The sequence below is a fragment of the Cherax quadricarinatus genome, chromosome 13, assembly GCF_038502225.1.
Source record: "Cherax quadricarinatus isolate ZL_2023a chromosome 13, ASM3850222v1, whole genome shotgun sequence".
NCBI classification, from domain to species: Eukaryota; Metazoa; Arthropoda; class Malacostraca; order Decapoda; family Parastacidae; genus Cherax; species Cherax quadricarinatus.
Window position 1 is genome coordinate 27,905,349 of NC_091304.1, and position 26,932 is coordinate 27,932,280.

The 26,932-nt window shown below is 42.6% G+C and overlaps 1 long non-coding RNA gene across 1 annotated transcript in view; it reads right to left on the minus strand.

Annotated features, from left to right (window-relative positions):
- Positions 1-26,932, minus strand: part of LOC138852640 (uncharacterized) — a 47,726-nt gene that overhangs the window by 17,161 nt on the left and 3,633 nt on the right. The window contains exon 2 of the long non-coding RNA XR_011391962.1: positions 4,295-4,390. This is a non-coding gene — a long non-coding RNA (uncharacterized lncRNA). The remainder of the gene's footprint in view (positions 1-4,294; positions 4,391-26,932) is intronic.

The window sequence follows — 26,932 nt, forward strand, 5'->3', positions numbered from 1 at the left end:
CTTGCAGCTCCTCAGTGGTGAGCTCTTCATTGTGGTCTTCCACCAATTCTTCCACATCCTCCAAACTCACATCCAACCCCATGTAACTTCCCAGTGCCACAATTGATTTTACAACAGACATAGGCTCATTAGGGTCAGTCCCAAATCCTTCAAAATCCCTCTTGTCGACACAATCTGGCCACAATTTTCTCCAGGCAGAGTTCAAAGTCCTGGTAGTCACTCCCTCCCAAGCCATACCTATAAGGGTTATGCAATGGAGGATGCTGAAGTGTTCTCTCCAAAATTCCCTTAGGGTCAAGTGAGTGTCTGTGGTCACAGTCAAGCACCTGTGAAACATTGCTTTTGTGTAGTTTTTTAAAGTTTGCAATAACCTGCTGGTCCATGGGTTGGAGGAGAGGAGTGGTATTCGGGGGCAAGAACTTTACTGTGATGAACCCAAACTCCTCGAAAATTAGGTCATCCAAGTTTGGAGGATGAGCAGGTGCATTGTCCATTACTAGCAGGCACTTGAGATCCAATTTCTTTTCCAGGAAATACTCCTTCACACTAGGGCCAAACACTTCATTGAACCACTCGACGAAAATTTCCCTCGTGACCCATGCCTTACTATTAGATTTCCAAAACACACACAATTTACTCTTCATAACATTGTTTTTCCTGAACACTGGGATTTTCAGAATGGTACACTAGTAATGGCTTCACTTTGAAATCCCCACTAGCATTAGCACAGAACATTAGCGTCAGCCTGTCTTTCATAGGCTTGTGTCCTGGCATTGCCTTTTCCTCTTGTGTAATGAAGGTCCTTTTCGGCATTTTCTTCCAAAAGAGGCCTGTTTCGACACAATTGAACACTTTTTCAGGTTTCAGTCCTTCAGCCTCTATGTACTCCTGGAATTCATGCACATATTTTTCAGCCGCCTTGTGGTCCGAACTGGCAGCCTCACCATGCCTTACCACACTGTGTATGCCAGTACGGTTCTTAAATCTCTCAAACCAGCCTTTGCTGGCCTTAAATTCACTCACATCACCACTATTTGCAGGCAATTTCTTTACCAAATCTTCATGCAACTGCCTAGCCTTTTCACAAATAATCGAAGTCATAAGAGTATCTCCTGCTAATTGTTTCTCATTTATCCACATCAATAATAACTTCTCAACCTCTTCCAGTACTGGTGATCTCATTTTTGTCAGCATAGTTGCTCCCTTTGCAACAACAGCATCCTTTATTTCATTTTTCTTGGCCACTATGGAACATAAGGTTGTGTAGGGTTTCTTATACATCCTGGACAGTTCGGCCACACTTGTACCACTTTCATATTGTTCAATGATGGTTTTCTTAAATTCAATCGTATATCTCACCTTCTTTATCACAGGCTTGGCACTAGGAGCTTTCTTTGGAGCCATGGTAGCTTATTTAGTACTTGCAAGCACTAAAATAAATGGAATATTATGAAATATTTCGCTGGAGCACGTGAGGGGACCTTCGCTCACTGGTAAACAATGCCAGACTGGCTGCCGCCTCGGCTCACGCCGTGGATATGCATCCCAGACGAACTACGACTCTCGAGTCAACCTATGAAAAGCGAGTCCATGTTTATACGAAAATACCCCTATGATTGGCGAAATTTACGATTGCCGGGAACTACGAAAAGCGGGGGACCACTGTATTTAGTTAGGTTATGAATGTTAGGTTCTAACCCAACCCAACCCAATGCAATCTAATCTAATCTAATTCTTCTTTGCAAATATACAGGGTCTAAAGCCAGCAACAAACAACAAAATACCTTTCATCCGTGGACTGCTTGCAGAGGCAAAGGCAATGTTCGCGGCTTTCACTGAGACCCACATAAAGGATCACTTGGACAACGAAATATGGATCCCAGGTTACAACCTATACAGATGTGACAGAGTGAACAGGCAAAAGGGGGGAGGGTTGGCCTGTACATTGCAGAGTCACTTGTTTGCACAGAACTGCTTAATGCCTCAAATGATGTAGTGGAAGTTTTAGCAGTAAAGGTCGAGAACCAAAACCTAGTCATTGTGGTAGTCTACAAGCCTCCGGATGCAACATCCCAGCAATTCCAGGAACAGCTGTTAAAAATTGACCACTGTCTGGAAAATCTTCCAGCTCCTGCACCCAACATCTTGCTCCTGGGGGATTTCAACTTAAGGCACCTAAAATGGAGGAATATAGCAAATAATATTGTTGCAGTAATAACACCAGGAGGCAGCTCCGATGAAAACTCACACTCACACGAGCTTTTAAATCTCTGCACAAAATTCAATTTAAACCAGCAAATAATAGAGCCTACTAGACTGGAGAATACACTAGACCTCATCTTCACTAACAATGATGATCTGATAAGAAATGTCACCATATCAAAAACAATATACTCAGATCACAACATAAGTGAGGTTCAGACATGTATGCGTGGAGCCCCAGACCGACATAATGAGACTAGTCACGAGGGAGCATTCACCAAATTCAACTTCAATAACAAAAACATAAAGTGGGACCAAGTAAACCAAGTCCTAACCGATATAAGCTGGGAAGATATACTAAGCAACACAGACCCCAACTTATGCCTAGAACAGATTAACTTGGTGGCACTCGATGTATGCATAAGGATTATTCCTCTAAGAAAAAGGAGGAGTAGATGTAAAATAGAAAGAGACAGGCGCTCCCTTTACAGGCGACAGAAAAGAATAACAGAGCGGCTAAAAGAGGTCAATATATCTGAAATGCGTAGGGAGACACTGGTCAGAGAAATAGCAAGCATCGAACTTAAGCTAAAGGAATCTTATAGGAGTCAGGAATCGCGGGAAGAACTAAAAGCCATAAATGAAATCGAAAGAAACCCAAAGTATTTCTTCTCCTATGCCAAATCAAAGTCGAGAACAACGTCCAGTATTGGGCCCCTACATAAACAAGATGGGTCCTACACAGATGACAGCAAGGAAATGAGTGAGCTACTCAAGTCCCAATATGACTCAGCTTTTAGCAAGCCGCTAACCAGACTGAGAGTCGAAGATCAAAATGAATTTTTTATGAGAGAGCCACAAAATTTGATTAATACAAGCCTATCCGATGTTATCCTGACGCCAAATGACTTCGAACAGGCGATAAATGACATGCCCATGCACTCTGCCCCAGGGCCAGACTCATGGAACTCCGTGTTCATCAAGAACTGCAAGAAGCCCTTATCATGAGCCTTTTCCATCCTATGGAGAGGGAGCATGGACACGGGGGTCGTCCCACAGTTACTAAAAACAACAGACATAGCCCCACTCCACAAAGGGGGCAGTAAAGCAACAGCAAAGAACTACAGACCAATAGCACTAACATCCCATATCATAAAAATCTTTGAAAGGGTCCTAAGAAGCAAGATCACCACCCATCTAGAAACCCATCAATTACACAACCCAGGGCAACATGGGTTTAGAACAGGTCGCTCCTGTCTGTCTCAACTATTGGATCACTACGACAAGGTCCTAAATGCACTAGAAGACAAAAAGAATGCAGATGTAATATATACAGACTTTGCAAAAGCCTTCGACAAGTGTGACCATGGCGTAATAGCGCACAAAATGCGTTGGTTTGCGTGCAGCCAGCAGCAACAGCCTGGTTGATCAGGCTCTGATCCACCAGGAGGCCTGGTCACAGACCGGGCTGCGGGGGCGTTGACCCCCGGAACTCTCTCCAGGTAAACTCCAGGGTGAGTATCTGTGTCATGCAGAGAAGTGTCTGTGTCCAGGTAAGCATAATAATATGCATGTTTTTGAACTGAGTATATAACTGGAATGCCATGACTGAATGCTAGCCACTGACTGTATATGCAATAGCATTGCTAGGGTTGGTGTCACCCCCATGAAATCCAAGGGCAGGGGGAAGGGGGTAGTAAACTCCAGTTACATCACTACTGCATGACCAGTAACTAATGTTTAACAATGAGAACGTTTAAGGGCCATAAACCGAACAAGAGAATACTTCTCAACTTTATTAATGATAAAATAAATAATTGTAGTAATATTGAGGAAACAAACTCAAATGCCACTTTGAGTACAGGCAACAGATCCTACATTTATTCATCTTCAACAATGCAAAAAAAAAAAAAACGATGTGGAAATTTGTCTGGACTGCCTCCCTGTGAGTTGTCTACCCTGGCAAGCTCTGTTGACACCGAGCCCTGAGGTTGGTATCTCAGCCTCACAAGTGGCTTATAGGACAGATTTCCATAAATGACTGATGTTACAAGAAATCTCGCCTGCATGCACGAATGAAGGACTAACTTACTTGGTGTTGGAGAATGTATCCCGGTCTTCAACCTCCCTAAGCTTTAGCACCTCTGGACTTGCCCTCAGAACCACGTCCAACCGGGAGCCTTAATTCCTGTAATATTCAGTCGGTATTAGTGACCTGCCTGCACCTCAGAAATTCCTGTTTCCAAGGGGGTGTGTTTCCCCTAGTATAACTATGCAGGAAGTGACACTAGCTTCTGAGCTTAACAAGGAGACGCCGGCAAGTACCGATCATTGGCCGTCCGACTGCACAAAGACCCACAGTTCAACTCACTCACAAATTTCCCCCAGAAACTGGCCAGAATACTAAGAAAGAAATGGAGGTCTTCTCTTACTGTATGGGCTTGATGGAGGAGGTCATCTACGGTACTTCGAGGTGCCTCCACCAAATTTCCCCAGGGCCTAATATGTGTAGACACGATGGTGTGCCTCGTTCGGAGTTTCGACAAAGAGGGCGGCACTGCGGTCTCAAAACCCCGCACCTCGTCGTTCAAACTTGGGCTGCCAGTTCTCCCTAGCTAACATAACCTAGTGTCTGCCTATACAGTGGACCCCCGCATAACGATGGCATCACATAGCGATTAATCCGCATACCGCTTGCTTTAATCGCAAAAATTTTGCCGCGCATACCGATTAAAAACCCGCTCACCGATTTTCGTCCGAGACGCGTCCAATGTGCGCCCTCAGCCAGCCTCACATGTGCCACCCGTGCCATTGTTTACCAGCCAGCCTCCGCGGTAACATCCAAGCATACAATCGGAATATTTCGTATTATTACAGTGTTTTCGGTGCTGTTTCTGGAAAATAAGTGACCATGGGCCCCAAGAAAGCTTCTAGTGCCAACCGTACACCAATAAGGGTGAGAATTCCAATAGAAATGAAGAAAGAGATCATTGATAAGTATGAAAGTGGAGTGCGTATCGCCGACCTAGTCAAGTTGTACAAGAAACCCCAATCAACCATCGCTACTATTGTGGGCACCAGAAAGACAATCAAGGAAGCTGTTCTTGCCAAAGGTTTAACTGTGTTTTCGAAACAAAGATCGCAAGTGATGGAAGATGTTGAGAGACTCTTATTGGTGTGGATAAATGAAAAAGAGCTAGCAGGAGATAGCGTCTCTCAAGCGATCATATGTGAAAAGGCTAGGAAGTTGCATGAGGATTTAATTAAAAAAATGCCTGCAACTAGTGATGATGTGAGTGAATTTAAGGCCAGCAAAGGTTGGTTTGAGAGATTTAAGAAGCGTAGTGGCATCCATAGTGTGATAAGGCATGGTGAGGCTGCCAGTTCGGACCACAAAGCGGCTGAAAAATATGTGCAGGAATTCAAGGAGTACATAGACAGTGAAGGACTGAAACCTGAACAAGTGTTTAATTGTGATGAAACAGGCCTGTTCTGGAAGAAAATGCCAAGCAGGACCTACATTACTCAGGAGGAAAAGGCACTCCCAGGACATAAGCCTATGAAAGACAGGCTTACTTTGTTGATGTGTGCCAATGCTAGTGGTGATTGCAAAGTTAAGCCTTTATTAGTGTATCACTCTGAAACTCCCAGAGCGTTCAGGCAAAAGAATGTCCTCAAGGATAATTTGTGTGTGCTGTGGAGGGCAAACAGTAAGGCATGGGTCACTAGGGACTTTTTCTATAACTGGTTACACCATGCATTTGCCCCCAATGTGAAAGATTACCTAACTGAAAAGAAATTAGAACTTAAGTGCCTCCTGGTGTTAGACAATGCCCCTGGTCATCCTACAGACGTGGCAGAGCGACTTTATGGGGACATGAGCTTCATTAAGGTGAAGTTTTTGCCTCCTAATACCACTCCTCTCCTGCAGCCCATGGACCAGCAGGTTATTGCAAACTTCAAAAAACTGTACACAAAAGCTCTGTTTGAAAGGTGCTTTGTAGTGACCTCAGAAACTCAACTGACTCTAAGAGAGTTTTGGAGAGAGCACTTTAATATCCTCAATTGTGTAAACCTTATAGGTAAGGCTTGGGAGGGAGTGACTAAGAAGACCTTGAACTCTGCTTGGAAGAAACTGTGGCCAGAATGTGTAGACAAAAGGGATTTTGAAGGGTTTGAGGCTAACCCTGAGAGGATTATGCCACTTGAGGAATCCATTGTGGCATTGGGAAAGTCCTTGGGGTTGGAGGTTAGTGGGGAGGATGTGGAAGAGTTGGTGGAGGAGGACAATGAAGAACTAACCACTGATGAGCTGATAGATCAACTTCAAGAGCAAGAGGCCAGACCTGAGAAAACTGGTTCAGAGGAGGGGAGAGAGAAATTGAAGAAGTTGCCTACTACAAAGATTAAAGAAATCTGTGCAAAGTGGCTTGAAGTGCAAACCTTCATGGATGAAAATCACCCTCACACAGCTATTGCAAGCCGTGTTGGCAACCTGTACACTGACAATGTTGTGAAACACTTTAGGGAAGTCATATAGGAACGAGAGGTACAGGCCACTATGGACAGATATGTTGTGCGAAAGAAGTCCAGTGGCTCTGAAGCTGGTCCTAGTGGCATTAAAAGAAGAAGGGAAGTAACCCCAGAAAAGGACTCGACACCTCAAGTCTTAATGGAAGGGGATTCCCCTTCTAAACACTAACACTCTCTCTCCCCTCCTCCCATCCCATCAATCATCACCAGATCTTCAATAAAAGTAAGTGTCATGTAAGTGTGCATGCCTTTTTCAGTTTGTGTGTATTAAAATTAACATTTCATGTGGTAAAAAAAATTTTTTTTCATACTTTTGGGTGTCTTGCACGGATTAATTTTATTTCCATTATTTCTTATGGGGAAAATTCATTCACATACCGATTATTTCGCATAACAATTACCCCTCTTGCACGGATTAAAATCGTTATGCGGGGGTCCACTGTATTACCGGCCTATTACTACCTACGTTAAGGTCTTAGGTCTGGAGTTTACCTGGAGGTTACCTGGAGAGAGTTCCGGGGGTCAACGCCCCCGCGGCCCGGTCTGTGACCAGGCCTCCTGGTGGATCAGAGCCTGATCAACCAGGCTGTTGCTGCTGGCTGCATGCAAACCAACGTACGAGCCACAGCCCGGCTGATCCGGAACTAACTTTAGGTGCTTGTCCAGTGCCAGCTTGAAGACTGCCAGGGGTCTGTTGGTAATCCCCCTTATGTGCGCTGGGAGGCAGTTGAACAGTCTCGGGCCCCTGACACTTATTGTATGGTCTCTTAACGTGCTAGTGACACCCCTGCTTTTCATTGGGGGGATGGTGCATCGTCTGCCAAGTCTTTTGCTTTCGTAGTGAGTGATTTTCGTGTGCAAGTTCGGTACTAGTCCCTCTAGGATTTTCCAGGTGTATATAATCATGTATCTCTCCCTCCTGCGTTCCAGGGAATACAGGTTTAGGAACCTCAAGCGCTCCCAATAATTGAGGTGTTTTATCTCCGTTAGGCACACCGTGAAGGTTCTCTGTACATTTTCTAGATCAGCAATTTCACCTGCCTTGAAAGGTGCTGTTAGTGTGCAGCAATATTCCAGCCTAGATAGAACAAGTGACCTGAAGAGTGTCATCATGGGCTTGGCCTCCCTAGTTTTGAAGGTTCTCATTATCCATCCTGTCATTTTTCTAGCAGATGTGATTGATACAATGTTATGGTCCTTGAAGGTGAGATCCTCCGACATGATCACTCCCAGGTCTTTGACGTTGGTGTTTCGCTCTATTTTGTGGCCAGAATTTGTTTTGTACTCTGATGAAGATTTAATTTCCTCGTGTTTACCATATCTGAGTAATTGAAATTTCTCATCGTTGAACTTCATATTGTTTTCCGCAGCCCACTGAAAGATTTGGTTGATGTCCGCCTGGAGCCTTGCAGTGTCTGCAATGGAAGACACTGTCATGCTGATTCGGGTGTCATCTGCAAAGGAAGACACGGTGCTGTGGCTGACATCCTTGTCTATGTCGGATATGAGGATGAGGAACAAGATGGGAGCTAGTACTGTGCCTTGTGGAACAGAGCTTTTCACCGTAGCTGCCTCGGACTTTACTCTGTTGACGACTACTCTCTGTGTTCTGTTAGTGAGGAAATTATAGATCCATCGACCGACTTTTCCTGTTATTCCTTTAGCACGCATTTTGTGCGCTATTACGCCATGGTCACACTTGTCGAAGGCTTTTGCAAAGTCTGTACATATTACATCTGCATTCTTTTTGTCTTCTAGTGCATTTAGGACCTTGTCGTAGTGATCCAATAGTTGAGACAGACAGGAGCGACCTGTCTACATTATTATTATCGACAGTTGCCTCAACAGTCCTAATATTAGTTCACTAACAGTATAAACTACATACCTCTTTCTTGAAGGGTAAATCTATCAGTTAAAATGTACCTTCCAACCACCTTCGCCAACCCGGGTGTATGTGTGTGTTTTGGGTGGGTGTAAGGGCCCCCCAACTCAGCCGTACCATCCGTGACATTTTGGGATCCTCGTACAACGTATCTGCCCTTCGAAAATTTAGGACCGAATAAGTTTCCACACTTGAAAAATAAAGAAAAACATTGCAATATCAGAGAAACACTAGTTCCGATTTGACCTTGAACACAGGTAGCACCTCAGTGAATCTGATCTTACATTTTCTTGCCTTCAATCCTGCAAAATCATCTGTCACATCATCAGAATCAATGATTTTCCCTGTATAGGCCTATTTGTAATCTATAATCATATAAGAGGCTATATAGAAACGAAGGATTCTTCTCCTATATTGCTGCATTAGTGTCACCTTCAGAGGCTCTATGGTGTCACCCCTAGATGGTGTCACCTGGAGTGGTCCACTCTCCCCCCGCCCCCCTTACGACGCCACTGTGTATATGGTGAGCATTTTACTACATAACATCCTCCTCTCATAAAAGATTTTATGTGGCTAACATCTTCCAAAACAACTATTTACTCGGGAGTGATAATGTCAAAGAGTCTCCCTTTCAAAGATCACAACAATCAAACCATACCCCCGGCCGGGATTGAACCCGCGGTCATAGAGTCTCAAAACTCCAGCCCGTCGCGCTGGAGTTTTGAGACTCTATGACCGCGGGTTCAATCCCGGCCGGGGGTATGGTTTATTTGCAATCGTGTCATTACGATTTCTTAAGTCAAATCACAACAATGTCTCTATAACATCTGTTAGGAAAATGATAGGATGGATAATGAGAACTTTCAAAACGAGGGATACTAAGCCAATGATGATTCTCTTTAAATCACTTCTCTCTAGACTGGAATATTACCGTACACTAATGCCGCCTTTCAAGACAGGTGAAAATGCAGACCTGGAGAATGTACAGAGAACTTTCACTGCATGTATTGGTACAATAAAGCACCTCTATTACTGGGAACAACTGGAGTCCTTTGACCTGTACTCCTTGGAACACAGGCGAGAAAGATACATTATAATTTACACCTGGAAAATCCTGGAGGGACTATTCCTAAATCTGCACATGACAATCACTCCCTACAATAGCAAAACACATGGCAGGGGGTGTAACATCCCAACAATGAAAAGCAGGGGTGCCATGAGTAAAGTAAGAGACAACAATAAGTATCATGCCCGTGACTGCTCGACTGCCTCCCAGCATACATAATGGGGATTACCAATAGATCTCTAGCTGTTTTCAAGAGGCTGGACAGGCACTTAAAGTACCTGGGGTTTATATGTCGGTTTGTGTGTGGCCAGCAGTAACAGCCTGGTTGATCAGGCCCTGATTCACCGCGAGACCTGGTCTTGGACCGGACTGTGGGGGCACTGGCCCCCGAAACACCCTCCAGGTATACTTCTACTCTGTATTCTATTTATCATAAAGTTAAATACCATATCTATTTACCTACTTTCCCAGTTAGCAATCATCCTCATTTCATGAGCAACCACTCAGTATTGCGAACACACGGGGCCAGGAGCTTGGACTCGACCCCTGCAACCTCAACTAGGTGAGTACAGGTAGAGAATGGCCTGTAACCTGGTTATAATGGTTTTTTTGGAGTAAAACAAAGTCAGCAGTAATATTTAACTTGTATTTCCTGCACCATATATATATATATATATATATATATATATATATATATATATATATATATATATATATATATATATATATACAATTATGCACATTTATGTACATTGTGTACAGGAGTTTAATATAAGTGTACCACACGGTGACAAGAATGGCAAAACAGAAGCCAAAGAGAGAGCACCGTAATCAACTAGCTGCTTAGCTGCTAGGCAAGTCTGGCAAATGCTGACTGTGACCATGTCACCTCAGCATTTGGCGGGCTCACCTGTGATTGGGCAATGAACCAAGGTACTGATTTAATGATGGGTACCCTAAAAAATGGTTAAACCCTTAGCACCCAGTTTACCGGCTGGGAGGCAGCCTATATGGAAGTGTGTACATACACTGAATAAATTGTAACATACTCTTTGCATACCACATCCCCACCCTAAAAGATATCTAATATCCAGGACTAGGCTTCCACCTCCAAGGGTAGCATGCTGTCATGGCACTGAACAATAATGGAATTGCCTTTCCTCTCAACCATCCAACTCATTAGATAGGGCCCAACTTTTCTCAAGACTTAAAATCAAACTCTACCCTAGACTGAGACTGCTGACAGTAGGGCTAATGTTGGTTGAAGATACCTGCGGACGGTAGCAGCATGTCTCCTCACACAAACAAAAAAGCCAACAACATTAAAACATTTTACATAAACAAAAAGGGGGGAGGGGAAGAGCTAAGCTACCCATATAATCCCTAACACATCTTAACCTAAATTTAAATATGGGAAAGGGAATCAGCCAGCTTATTATCCTTGCCAGCAATATGTAAAATTTTAAGGTTATATGGTTGCAGCTTGAGACTCCATCTCATAAGACGTGTGTTGTGATTTTCATGGAGTTGAGGTATAGACTAGTAGATTGTGATCGCTGTAGGTTGTGACCACTTGGGACAACGAAATGTTCTAATACACAAATAACCCGCACATAGAAGAGAGGAGCTTACGACGACGTTTCGGCCCGACTTGGACCATTTACAAAGTCACGCTAACGAAAAGGAGAGAGGGAGGGGTATATTTAGGCAGGAGGTGGTAGTAGTAGTAGTAGTGGAGGCAGAAGGTAGTAGTAGTAGTAGTAGTGGGGAAGGTAGTAAGAAGGAGGAGGAGCCAGTGAAATACTAAGAGGAGCACTGCAAGGGAGCTAGGTGCCCACAGAGGGTAAGAGCAAGAACACAGACTGGGGGGAATAAATAAATGAATAAAGGAACAAATACACAAGGCAGAAGGAAGACAACCCAAAGTGGAAAAAGGAAAGAGGAAAGGGGAAGAGGGAGAAGAAGAAAAAGGAGGAATCAGGTTAAGTCACGGGTGTTCTGAAGTTTGGAGCATTTTATAATGTAGTGGGAAAGGAAGGCATCTACAGAGACAAAGCCAGGACTAAGATTCATACAAGGAAAGTTGTGTATTAGGGAGGATTCAACCAGACGCTGACTGTTGAAGTTGAAAGTAGGGAAGACAGTTTTAGCAGAAGACCAGTCAATAGGATGACTGTGATCTCTGACGTGACAGAAAAGAGCAATGTTAGTGTCGGCAAGCCTAACACTACTTTTGTTCTCCCTGAGTCTGTCAGAAAGAGATCGGTCAGTTTTTCCAAAGTACTGAAGAGGACACGAGGAACAAGAAATAGAGTAGACACCAGGACGGGCCGGAAGTACCGGCAAATCCCTAATGAATGAAGTAGACACCAGGAGCATCTGTAGAGGGAGGAGAGGTATGAACGAGAGTAGTATCAGAGCGAGGGCATCTTTTTCAATTGTGGCATAGGCCCTCTGGTGAGGTTGAACTTGGCCGAGAAGTAAGCCACAGGCTGCAAGCACTCTTCCCCAGATTTTTGTAGGAGTACTGTCCCTACCCCTGACTCACATGCATCAACCTGTAATGTAAAGGATTTTGAAAAATCAAGAGACAGGAAAATGGGTGCAGTACAAAGTAGCCACTTGGCTTTGTTAAAAGACTTGGCACTCTGGGGTCCTTTGAAATATGTTTTTCTGACTGGTAAGTGAGGTTAGGGGGGCTACAACATCTGCAGAGTTCTTAAGAATCGTCTGTAAAACTCTATTATCCCAAAGAAATGTTGGAGGGATTTCCTATCATGAGGTACTGGGTAATTTTTAATGGCAAGGATTTTAGCAAATTTAGGGGCCACTTTACCACTACTTACTTCATGGCCCCAAAAAGTAATAGTAGACTGGCCAAAGGATGACTTACACAAATTAACAGTTAACTGAAAACTCTTAAGCATCTCAAAGAAAGCTTTAAGCCTAGAAACATGTTGGTCCCACATATCTGAGATTATAACTATGCCGTCTAGATAAGCTTTAAGTCGTTTAAGTCGTTCATATGTATGTTGTTCCCAAAAATTAACTCAAACGGACTGTACCCTGTGGACTCCTGCACAACTGCGAACATAAACAGAGGAAGTGATTCATCCCAGTCTGTAGGGAAATGTATGCAATAAGTTCTCATCGTGGTTTTAAATGTTTTTTTTTATAAGATATGTGCAACATTTGTTTGATGAAATCTTTTCAAGGCGCCTTGGGACTGAGGATGATAGGCAGTGGATAATTTATGAGTTATTCCTAGCCTAGTTAATGCTTCCCTAAACGCTTTGGGGGTAAAATTAGTACCCTGGTCACTCTGAATAGACTTAGGAATGCCAAAATATGTTATAAATTTAGTTAGGGCTTTAAGAATGGCTTTGGTATTGCGCATTGGGACTGCTTCTGAATACCTAGTAGCTTTGTCTATGATAGTAAACAAGTACTGGTTTCCAGACTTGGATTTAGGTAATGGACCCACACAATCAATGATTAACTCTGCAAACGGTTCTCTTCTCCGTCTGCAGGTATGGGATGGAGAGGTGCAGGTTTAATGGGGTGTCCAAGTTTCCCTACTTGCTGATATTCTCTACAAAGGCGGATGTGATTCTTCACATCTTGCCTTATTTTTGGCCAGTAAAACCCTTTCAATATTCTATTCAGGGTTTTTGTAATTCCTAAATGACCTCCAAACGAAGAATTGTGGGCTATATTTAAAATTGGTGATCTAAACTTTTTAGGAACTACCAATCTATCTGTTTTTTGGCTTCCCTTTACCTCCTTACCAGTCTCTGTGCAGATCAATAAATCGCTTTTAATTTTATATTTGACTGGGTGATCTGAGTGGGATTCACCCCTGGTGGCTCCCTGGAAAGCGAAGTTTAAAGAAAGATCTTTTGGCTGTTCTTCCCGAAAGGACAGTCCCTCGGGCCTGAAAACAGAGATATCTAGCAATCCTGCAATCCTGGAGTACGAAGGCTTGGTCTGGGTCTTTTCACTAAATTTACGAGGCTCTGGCCAATTTTCCTCGTAAAACAAATTGTCTAGCCCTAGATCTGAGTCGTCCAAGGATGGGTCAGCATTCTCAACAGACATCCCTTGGGATTTTGCCCGAGTTATGGCCAACATCGGAGAAGAATTAGACACTATAGGTTCTGGACATTTTGTGGAATTAAGAATGTTATTGCCCAGTATTAACATGACATCTTTCATAGGAAATCCCTCAGAAACACTTATTTACTCTGCACGTATATTCTACATAAAGGGACAGAAAATACCACTCCTCCAAATGCTTCTAAAAGAACTGAGGAGTGCAATTACGTTTTTTTTTCGGAGAGGGGAAGTACTCCTTCTCTTACAAGAGAACAAGCCCCGGTATCCCTAAATGTTCTTACTTCACTTTTCTTTGAATTCTCCTGTAGGGAGATATGGCAAATACTGTAGTAAGGGGCCATACCACACTCTACTTCTTCCTGGTTCATGTCAGAAGTGTAAATATTAATATTACCTAAGGGCTGGACAGTTAGCTTTAACATGGTCGGGTTTAAAACAATGAAAGCAGGTCACCTCACTTTTTACTTTGGCTCCCTGTTGATTTTGTGGCTATCGCCACTCTGTATACTGGAGTCGTGGTTCACCGTGTTGACCATGAGTTTGAAGTTGTCATTCACCAAGTTGACCACGTTTTTGATGCTGTGGCTCACCAGATTACTTAGTTGGTTAGCATCACTGCCCACCATCGTCTCTGTTGATCTCTACTCATGCCAGGCTGTTGGGAAGAAAGATTAAATTGCTCGGACAAGGAGCAGTTAGTCTCAAAAGTGTCAGCCAGTCTGGCTGCTTCCAATGCAGTGATCAACGAATGATCTTCAAGAAAGACGCCAACAGATTCCAGTAGGTTATCCATCAAAAGTAGCTGAACTAGGTCGCTGAAGTTGACGACACCACTCGCCGTGTACCACTTAGTGAAGGATTTCGACTGCTGTCTTACAAAGTCTACATAAGACTGACCCAGCTGACGCTTGCACAATTTGAATTCCCTCATGTACGTGGTAGGAATACACTAATATGCTCCAAGAACCATTGTTTTAACATCTCCGATAATTAACAAATTCTTCATTATTTAAAACAGCTGTGAACTCTTGTGCTTTACTTTATACAATGCTGTATGCCCTCTTGCTGCCCAACGCTCCTCATGCCACCTTAATGCCCAAACCTGGCTTTCAAATGCCTCAAAAAGCTGTTCAGGCTCAGTTTCAACAAAACGAGGAACTAGCACTGCCCCTTGCACACTAAAGTAGTCATCCACAGTCTGCTTAAATTGCCTCCTCTCCTTCTCTCTATCAAACTCCTCCTTAGCAAATGCTCGCTGTTCCCTTGTTTCAAGACTGAGTTTGGCTAACTCAAGCACCAATGAAGCGGATTTGCCCTGAGACAAACCCAGTGCACTACCTGCTTTATGAGACTGCTGGTCTGATTATTACTCTGGTGTTATCCTTCCCACATTACGAAGGAACCTAAGCGGAGATCAGTGATTAACAGTTCCTGCAGTTGGAGATACCTCAGTTTGGTGTGCCATAGTTGCTTCAACCCTTAACTTTGTACGAATAATATCACTAAGTTGTGCAGCAGTGAGAGTTCATTGATATTCTATGCCAACAGGACGAGTAATTCGCCAGCAACGTTGTAGAGATAAATTGGGCAGATTTAGTAGAGTATATTCAGACACCAACCACCTGACCCATGTAGGTGGTATTAACCCAGCGTAACACGCTATTTGCAATGCACACAACAAGCAGCAATAGCATAGTACGCCTTGCGGGATACACGCACACAGTAGCAAGACTGACACGCAATAAACGAAAGCGACTGCAAGGCTGATATGCAATAACAAAAGTGACAGTAGGCTGACACACAATAACAAAAGCAATAGCAAGGCAATTTGAACGATACTAACACCAGCTCCAACTCCAGCTCCAGCTCCAGCTCCTGAACAGAGCTCACTTATTACGAACACAGGTAAAGAATGGCCTGTAACCTGGTCGTAAAGGTTTTTTGGAGCAAGACAATTCAGCAGTAATATTTAACTTGTATTTCCTTCACAAGATATATATACAATTATGTACACTATGTACAATGGAACCTCAAATATCGAACTTAATCCGTTCCAGGAGCTAGTTCTAAATTCGAAAAATATGAAAAGCAAAGCAATGTTTCCCATAAGAAATAATGGAAATACAATTAATCCGTTCCAGAAACACAAAAATATTCACAAAAAAAAATACATTTTATAGAGATTAATTACAGTTTTACACACACGCAACAAATATAGTGTTCAATTATGTATGTATTAATAAATGTAAAGAAACATAAAAAACATTTTTACTTACCTTTATTGAAGATTGGTGATGGCATCTGGAAGATATGGAGGAGGAGAGAGGGAGTTGGAGTTAGTGTTTGGAAGGAGAATCCCCCTCCATGAGGACTTCAGGTAAAGCCCTCTCTGGGGTTACTTCCCTTCTCTGTCTTTTAATGCCACTAGGACCAGCTTGAGAGTCACTGGACCCCCGTCTCACAAAATAACTGTCCACAGTCCTCTGTTTCTGGCACTTCTTTAAGATTTCCCTAAAATGGGACATGGTTTTGTCACTGAACTTGTTGCAAAGATGGCTTGTTTCAGCTTGCTCAGGGTGGTACTTCTGCACAAACATTTGGACATCATTCCACTTGGCACAAATCTCCTTAATCTTTGAAGAAGGCACCTCATCCACTCCCTCTTCCTCTTCCTCTGAAGCAAGGTTCTCAGCTGTGGTCTGATACCGTTCCAGATGAAGCTCTTCCAGCTCTTCAGTGGTTAGCTCTTCCCTGTGGTCCTCCACCAACTCTTCCACATCCTCGCCACTCACCTCCAGCCCCAGGGTGTTCCCCAATGCCACAATAGAGTCCACAACAGGCAGAGGGTCAGCTGGGTCAGGGACAGGGTCAGGGTCAGCCTCAAACCCTTCAAAATCCCTCTTTTGGACACAATCTGGCCACAATTGTCTCCAAGCAGAGTTCATACATCCCATACATCCTGACAAGCTCAACAAGTCTCACACCACTCTCGTACTTCTGTATTATTTCCTTCTTCACATCTATGGTGTTTCTCACTTTCTTTACCACAGGGGTATCACTAGCAAGTTTCTTTGGGCCCATGGTAGCTTGTTTCACAGTCCCACAAGCACTAAACACAATGAAATAATCGTACAATGTTTGAATGAGAGTGCAGGTTAGTGTTCACTCAAGCATCAACAAAACCAGACTGGCTCATGGCGCCTGCGCGGGGACGTGGACAGAGCGGGCTGCCGGACAGGTCCAGTACCCGGCGGTTCGAAAATAGGGGGGAGTTCGATAGTAGGGATAAAGTTGGTTCGAAAAAAGTGTTCGATTTTCAAAGAGTTTGATAAGTGATACGTTTGAAATTTGAGGTTCCACTGTACAGTAGAATATAAGTGTACCACATGGTGACAAGAATGGCAAAACAGAAGCCAGAGAGAGAGCACCATAATCAACCAGCTTCAAGGCAAGTCTGGCAAATGCTGACAGTGAATGAACTACATCGCCTCAGTATCTGGTGGGCTTGCCTGTGACTGGACAATGAACCAAGGTACTGATTTAACAATGGGCACCCTAAAAAATCGTTAAACCCTTAGCACCTGGTTTGCTGGTTGGTAGGCAGCCTATATGGGAGTGTGTACATACGCTGAATAAATTGTAGCAATATTCTTTGCATGCCACACTCCATGATAACATTTGTTAAACATCTTTGCAAAATCCCTGTATATTAAATCTACATTTTGGTTTTCTTCCATTGCAACCACTCCAGAGACAAAGGTTTTTTTTTCAGTGCCAGGAAGAAAAAGAAAAAAAAAAGCTGGCAGAAATGGCAGAAATATTGCACCAACTCGAATCACTACTGAAGTGAAGCCAGTCAGTGATCACTCCAGAACAACAGATATTAGTACCAGCAAAAAAAAAAAAAAAAAAAAAAAAAACTGCATACCATCAATACGATAACATTTATCTTTGCAAATATACAGGGTCTAAAACCATCAACAAACAACAAAATACCTTTCACCAGTGGACTGCTCAAAGAGTCAAATGCAGCGTTACCGACTTTCAGAGATCCACATAAAGGACCATTTTGACAACGAAACATGGATCCCAGGTTATAACTTATTCAGATGCGACAGAATAAACAGGCAACAAAGTCCTATCACTTCCGTCTTAATTTTCACCATTGCATTTATTATGGTATCTCATCTATACACTACGGTACTACTGTGATATACACTACACAACTATGTATGACACTATTATAAAGGAGACTATATATATATATATATATATATATATATATATATATATATATATATATATATATATATGTATATGTATGTATATCAATAGCAACACTGCGACTAGCCGGGGGTATCGAACCTGTTTTGTTTTAGCCCGCCTCATGGTGAGTGAAAATTCACGACGCTCTAACCCACTGGACCATACAATCAGGATTGTATGGTCCAGTGGGTAAGAGCATAGTGAATTTTCGCCCATCATGAGGAGGACTAAAACAACATGGGTTAAGATTAAGAGATAAGATTTCGTTCGAATTTTTAACCCCGGAGGGTTAGCCACCCAGGATAACCCAAGAAAGTCTGTGCGTCATCGAGGACTGTCTAACGTACTTCCATTGGGGTCCTCAATCTTGTCCCCCAGGATGCGACCCATACCAGTCAACTAACACCCAGGTACCTATTTGCTACTAGGTGAACAGGAAAACAGGCGTGAGGAAACACGTCGAAATGTTTCCACCCGCCGGGAATCGAACCCGGGCCCTCCATGTGTGAAGCGGGAGCTTTAGCCACCAGGTCACCGGGTCACAGTTCAATCCCCCCTGGCTAGTCGCAGTGTTGTTATTGATCAATACCACTCGTTCGTGGTCACAATAATATAAATACTACATGTATACACACACACACACACACACACACACACACACACACACACACACACACACATATATATATATATATATATATATATATATATATATATATATATATATATATATATATATATATATATATATATATATATATATATATATTATGTCATGCTGAATAGGCACAACTTGCGATCTTGGCTTAAAATAGCAACGCTCATCTTGCCATATAGGACAAGTGAGAATTTGTGTATGCAATAATTTCGCCAAAATCTTTCTGAACCTAACGAAAAAAATATATTTCACTGTGTTTGTTTAGTATTAAATTACTGAAAACAAATCTAAAATAAATTTAGTTGGGTTAGGCTAAAATAAATTGTTCTTGTTATAATAAGGTTAAGTAAGTTTTCTAAGATTCTTTTGGTGCAAAATTAAAATTTTTTACATTAACATTAATGAAAAATATATATCTTTAAACGTTTTAAGAGAAAATTTTCGAAAGGACTTAATTTTAAATGAGTTCTTGCTAATCGACCAGTTTTACATATTCGGCACGACATATATATATATATATAAATATATATATATATATATATATATATATATATATATATATATATATATATATATATATATATATATATATATATATATATATATATATGTCGTGCCGAATATGTAAAACTGGTCAATTAGCAAGAACTCATTTAAAATTAAGTCCTTTCTAAAATTTTCTCTTATACGTTTAAAGATATATTTTTTTCATTAATGTTAATGTAAAAATTTATAAATTTGCTCCAAAAGTATCTTAGAAAACTTACCTAACCTTATTACAACAAAAACAATTTATTTTAGCCTAACACAACTAAATATATTTTAGATTTGTTTACAATAATTTAATACTATACAAACACAGTGAAATATATTTTTTTCGTTAGGTTCAGAATGATTTTGGCGAAATTATTGCATACACAAATTTTCGCTTGTCCTATATGGCAAGATGAGCGTTGCTATTTAAGCCAAGATGGCAAGTTCTGCCTATTCGGCACGACATATATATATATATATATATATATATATATATATATATATATATATATATATATTACATTATATAATAATATTATTGTGACCACGAACGAGTGGTATTGATCAGTAACAACACTGCACTAGCCAAGGACTCGAACCCATGCTGCTTTGCCCTGCCTCGTGGTGGGCGAAAACACATGACACCCTAATCCACTGGACCATACGATCCTTAAGAGTAGCGCATCCAGCGAACTTGGATGTTGTACTCGCTACCCAAGAACACACGATGGTGTGGATGACTCTAAGCTAATTTCACTCTAGTCCATGTTTGGTGTACTAATATAACGAACAGTATTTTTATATTATTGTGACCACGAACGAGTGGTATTGATCAATAACAACACTGCACTAGCCAATGACTTGAACCCATGCTGCTTTGGCCTGCCTCATGGTGGGCAAAAACACATGACACCCTAATCCACTGAACCATACAATCCTTAATAGTAGCGCATCCAGCAGAACTGGATGTTGTACTCACTACCCAAGGACATACGATGGTGTGCATGAATCTAGCCTATTTTCATTCTAATCCCTGTTTGGTTTACTAGTACAACGAGCAGTATTTTATATTATTGTGACCACGAACGAGTGGTATTGATCAATAACAACACTATACTAGCCAAGGACTCGAACCCATGCTGCTTTGGCCGGCCTCATGGTGGGCAAAAACACATGACGCCCTAATCCACTGGACCATACGATCCTTAGGGGTAGCGCATCCAGCGGACTTGGATGTTGTACTCGCTACCCAAGGACACACGATGGTGTGGATGAGTCTAGCCTAATTTCATTCTAGTCTCTGTTTGGTTTACTAGTACAACGAGCAGTACTTTATATTATTGTGACCACGAATGAGTGGTATTGATCAATAACAACAATGCACTAGCCAAGGACTCGAACCCATGCTGCTTTGGCCTGGCTCATGGTGAGCGAAAACACATGACACCCTAATCCACTGGACCATATGATCCTCAAGAATAGTGCATCCAGCGGAACTGGATGTTGTACTCGCTAACCAAGGACACACGATGGTGTGGATGACACTAGGCTAATTTCATTCTAGTCCCTGCTTGGTGTACTAGTACAACGAGCAGTATTTTATATTACTGTGACCACGAACGAGTGGTATTGATCAATAACAACAGTGCACTAGCCAAGGACTCGAACCCATGCTGCTTTGGCCTGCCTCGTGGTGGGCAAAAACACATGACGCCCTAATCCACTGAACAATATGATCCTTAAGAGTAGCGCATCCAGCAGACTTGGATGTTGTACTCGCTACCCAAGGACACACGATGGTGTGGATGACTCTAGGTTAATTTCATTCTAGTCCCTGTTTGGTGTACTAGTACAACAAGCAGTATTTTATATTATTGTGACCATGAACGAGTGGTATTGATCAATAAGAACACTGCACTAGCAAAGGACTCGAACCCATGCTGCTTTGGCCTGCCTCATTGTGGGCGAAAACACATGACTCCATAATCCACTGGACCATATGATCCTTAAGAGTAGTGCATCCAGCGGACTTGGATGTTGTACTCACTACCCAAGGACACACGTTGGTGTGGATGACTCTAGGCTAATTTCATTCTAGTCCCTCTTTGGTGTACTAGTACAACGAGCAGTATTTTATACTATTGTGACCACGAATGAGTGGTATTGATCAATAACAACACTGCATTAGCCAAGGACTCGAACCCATGCTGCTTTGGCCTGCCTCATGGTGGGCGAAAACACATGATGCAGCAATCCACTGGACCATACAATCCTTAAGAGTAGTGCATCCAGCTGAACTGGATGTTGTACTCGCTACCCAAGGACACATGATGGTGTGGGTGACTCTAGGCTAATTTCATTCTGGTCCCTGTTTGGTGTACTAGTACAACGAGTAGTATTTTATATTATTGTGACCACGAACGAGTGGCATTGATCAATAACAACACTGTACTAGCCAAGGACTCGAACCCATGCTGCTTTGGCCTGCCTCCTGGTGGGCGAAAGCACATGACGCCCTAATCCACTGGACCATACGATCCTTAAGAGTAGCGCATCCAGTGGAACTGGATATTGTACTCGCTACCCATGGACACACGATGGTGTGAATGACTCTAGGCTAATTTCATTCTAGTCCCTGTTTGGTGTACTAGTACAACGAGCAGTATTTTTATATTATTGTGACCACGAACGAGTGGTTTTGATCAATAACAACACTGCACTAGCCAAAGACTTGAACCCATGCTGCTTTGGCCTGCCTCATTGTGGGCGAAAACACATGACTCCATAATCCACTGGACCATATGATCCTTAATAGTACATCCAGTGGAACTGGATGTTGTACTCGCTACCCAAGGACACACGATGGTGTGGATGACTCTAGGCTAATTTCATTCTAGTCCCTGTTTGGCGTACTAGTACAACGAGCAGTATTTTATACTATTGTGACCAAGAACGAGTGGTATTGATCAATAACAACACTGCATTAGCCAAGGACTCGAACCCATGCTGCTTTGACCTGCCTCATGGTGAGCAAAAACACATGATGCCCTAATCCAGTGGACCATACTATCGTTAAGAGTAGCACATCCAGCGGAACTGGATGTTGTACTCGCTACCCAAGGACACACGATGGTGTGGATGACTCTAGGCTAATTTCATTCTGGTCCCTCTTTGGTGTACTAGTACAACGAGCAGTATTTCATATTATTGTGACCATAAACGAGAGGTATTGATCAATAACAACACTGCACTAACCAAGGACTCAAACCCATGCTGCTTTGGCCTGCCTCATGGTGGGCGAAAACACATGACGCCGTAATCCACTACACCATACGATCTTTAAGAGTAGCGCATCCAGCGGAACTGGATGTTGTACTCGCTACCCAAGGACACACGATGGTGTGGATGACTCTAGGCTAATTTCATTCTGGTCCCTGCTTGGTGTACTAGTACAACGAGCAGTATTTTATATTAATGTGACCACGAACGTGTGGTATTGATCAACAACTACACTGCACTAGCCAAAGACTTGAACCTATGCTGCTTTGGCCTGCCTCCTGGTGGGCAAAAACACATAGTGCCCTAATCCATGGACCATATGATCCTTAAGCATAGTGCTTCCAGCAGAACTGGATGTTGTACTCGCTACCCAAGGACACACGATGGTGTGGATTACCTGGAGAGAGTTCCAGGGGTCAATGCCCCCGCGGCCCGGTCTGTGACCAGGCCTCCTGGTGGATCAGAGCCTGATCAACCAGGCTGTTACTGCTGGCTGCACGCAAACCAACGTACGAGCCCCAGCCCGGCTGGTCAGGTACCGACTTTAGGTGCTTGTCCAGTGCCAGCTTGAAGACTGCCAGGGGTCTATTGGTAATCCCCCTTATGTATGCTGGGAGGCAGTTGAACAGTCTCGGGCCCCTGACACTTATTGTATGGTCTTTTAACGTGCTAGTGACACCCCTGCTTTTCATTGGGGGGATGTTGCATCATCTGCCAAGTCTTTTGCTTTCCTAGTGAGTGATTTTCGTGTGCAAGTTCAGTACTAGTCCCTCTAGGATTTTCCAGGTGTACATAATCATGTATCTCTCCCGCCTGCGTTCCAGGGAATATAGGTTCAGGAACTTCAAGCGCTCCCAGTAATTGAGGTGTTTTATCTCCGTTAGGCACGCCGTGAAGGTTCTCTGTACATTTTCTAGATCAGCAATTTCACCTGCCTTGAAAGGTGCTGTTAGTGTGCAGCAATATTCCAGCCTAGATAGAACAAGTGACCTGAAGAGTGTCATCATGGGCTTGGCATCCCTAGTTTTGAAGGTTCTCATTATCCATCCTGTCATTTTTCTAGCAGCTGCGATTGATACAATGTTATGGTCCTTGAAGGTGACATCCTCCGACATGATCACTCCCAGGTCTTTGACGTTGGTTTTTCGTTCTATTTTGTGGCCAGAATTTGTTTTGTACTCTGATGAAGATTTAATTTCTTCGTGTTTACCATATCTGAGTAATTGAAATTTCTCATCGTTGAGCTTCATATTGTTTTCTGCAGCCCACTAAAAGATTTGGTTGATGTCCGCCTGGAGCCTTGTAGTGTCTGCAATGGAAGACACTGTCATGCAGATTCGGGTGTCATCTGCAAAGGAAGACACGGTGCTGTGGCTGACATCCTTGTCTATGTCAGATATGAGGATAAGGAACAAGATGGGAGCGAGTACTGTGCCTTGTGGAACAGAGCTTTTCACCGTAGCTGCCTCGGACTTTACTCTGTTGACTACTACTCTTTGTGTTCTGTTTGTGAGGAAATTATAGATCCATCGACCAACTTTTCCTGTTATTCCTTTAGCACGCATTTTGTGCGTTATTACGCCATGGTCACACTTGTCGAAGGCTTTTGCAAAGTCTGTATATATTACATCTGCATTTTTTTGTCTTCTAATGCATCTAGGACCTTGTCGTAGTGATCCAATAGTTGAGACAGACAGGAGCGACCTGTTCTAAACCCATGTTGCCCTGGGTTGTGTAACTGATGGGTATCTAGATGGGTGGTGATCTTGCTTCTTAGGACCCTTTCAAAGATTTTTATGATATGGGATGTTAGTGCTATCGATCTGTAGTTCTTTGCTATTGCTTTACTGCCCCCTTTGTGGAGTGGGGCTATGTCTGTTGTTTTTGGTAACTGTGGGACGACCCCCGTGTCCATGCTCCCTCTCCATAGGATGGTAAAAGCTCGTGATAGGGGTTTCTTGCAGTTCTTGATGAACACGGACTTCCATGAGTCTGGCCCTGGGGCAGAGTGCATGGGCATGTTATTTATTGCCTGTTCGAAGTCATTTGGAGTCAGGATAACATCAGATAGGCTTGTGTTAACCAAATTCTGTGGCTCTCTCATAAAAAAAAATAATTTTGATCTTCGACTCTCAGTCTGGTTAGCGGCTTACTAAAAACTGAGTCATATTGGGACTTGAGTAGCTCACTCATTTCCTTGCTGTCATCTGTGTAGGACCCATCTTGTTTAAGTAGGGGCCCAATACTGGACGTTGTTCTCAACTTTGATTTGGCATAAGAAAATAAATACTTTGGGTTTCTTTCGATTTCATTAATGGCTTTCAGTTCTTCCCGCGATTCCTGACTCCTATAAGATTCCTTTAGCTTAAGTTTGATGTTTGCCATTTCTCTGACCAGTGACTCCCTACGCATTTCAGATATATTGGCCTCTTTTAGCCGCTCTGTTATTCTTTTCCGTCGCCTGTAAAGGGAGCGCCTGACTCTAGGCTAATTTCATTCTGGTCCCTGTTTGGTGTACTAGTACAACAAGCGGTATTTTATATTGTTGTGACCAGAGCTTCTAGGTGCCCTTAAAACCTAACTGGATTCATTGAAAAATAAAGTATCCTCTGACCGGATTCATAAGCTGACAGAGTTTTCAGGCACCCTTATCAAACACCCAAACAGTTACTGCTAGCAACGGTAATATTGTTTCATACACATACATGTATAAATACAAATAGATACACATACAAACAGACAGATTTACACTTCACGGAGGTTATTAGTAGAATATACAGTATAACAACCGAAAATCACATCATGAAACTCTGTAGTCTGCAACTGCAGTAACTAATGGGCTTTTGCATGGATTACATGCAACTTCTGTGGGAAATGGGCCCATGCATCTTGTGCAGATATTCAATCAGCCAGTCAATTTTTATTTCCTTGCAAGATTACACTGATATTATGAAATTACAAAAATGAGGCGCAGTGCAAAGAGCCACTATCATGCCTAGGCATTATGGGCAGACTTAATTTAATGGCTTACAGACTACATAATGCTAAAGAAATTTAACATAGTTTAAGTTGTACATCTTGTTTATTTATAATACACAGTAATTTTACTTAAATTACAATAGCTTCAATACAAGAGATATTAAACCAGGGAAGTGTTTTTGGGTATGCCCAAATGAGAACCAACTGTGGAAAAAATCACATTGGTATTAAAAGATGGAAACATCGAAACGGCCTTCATAGAAAACCTGACAGCATTCTATAACAGATGGGAAAATAAAAGAACTGGGCCAGATGGCACTATTGGCCTTGGTGCAGATGCTGTCTTGGTAGACAGTAACTGTAAGAATACAGAAATGAAAGTTGGTGGCCTGGAGGGAGACAGAAACTCTAGTGAGGAAAGTGGAATAGACAAGGACATGCAGAATCCAATGTTGCAAACTAGCAATACCACTGGAGATAGTAAACATGGGGATGCCCCAAGGAATAGTGAAGATAAAATACCAGAAAAAACTGGTGAAGGCACCATAGTTCGTACAAGTGCAGAAGATAGCAAAGAGACAAAAAAACACGCACCAGTAGGGAATGCAGTCACGAAAACCCAAGGCAAACAGAAATCAGACATATGCAAATTATATGCATTATGTATCTGCAGGCATGGAATATCTGGAAAAATAGATGGGACGTGCAACTTTGCTCACCCCAGAAAATGCTGTGCCCATATGACAACAGGAAAATGCAACCTCCCTTCCTGTAAGCTTTTGCACCCTGAAATGTGTCATTCTTTAGTTCAGGGAAGACAATGCTGTAACTTATATTGCCAGGCACACCACCTAAAGGGGGCAAGAAGATACAGAACATCCAGACAATGGGAAAACCTGGGTAGCCACAACAACTCCAGAGAGGTTTTTTAGAGCCAGGAAGGAAAAATAAAGCTGGCAGGAAATGACAGAAATCGTACACCAACTCCGATCATTTCTGGAGCAGAATAATAATAATAATATCTTTATTTACTACAAGTACATGTACAAGGTATACAGGTCTAGCTGACATCAGTGACATACTACTATGTAGAAAGCCGCTTGTTATGCAGAGCATTTCGGGCAAATTAGGTCAGTTTTGTCCCAGGATGCCACCCACACCAGTCGACTAACACCCAGGTACCCATTTTAGACTGATAGGTGAACAGGGACAGGGACAGCAGGTGTCTTAAGGAAACACGTTCCTAATATTTTCCACAATCAATGGCCTCCACTCCAAAACAACAGATATGTACCAGGAAAAAAAATCCCCCCCATTCCCATACCACCAATACGACGACATTCATCCTTGCAAATATACAGGGGTCTAAAGCCAGCAATGAACAACAAAATATCTTTCATCCGTGGACTGCTTACAG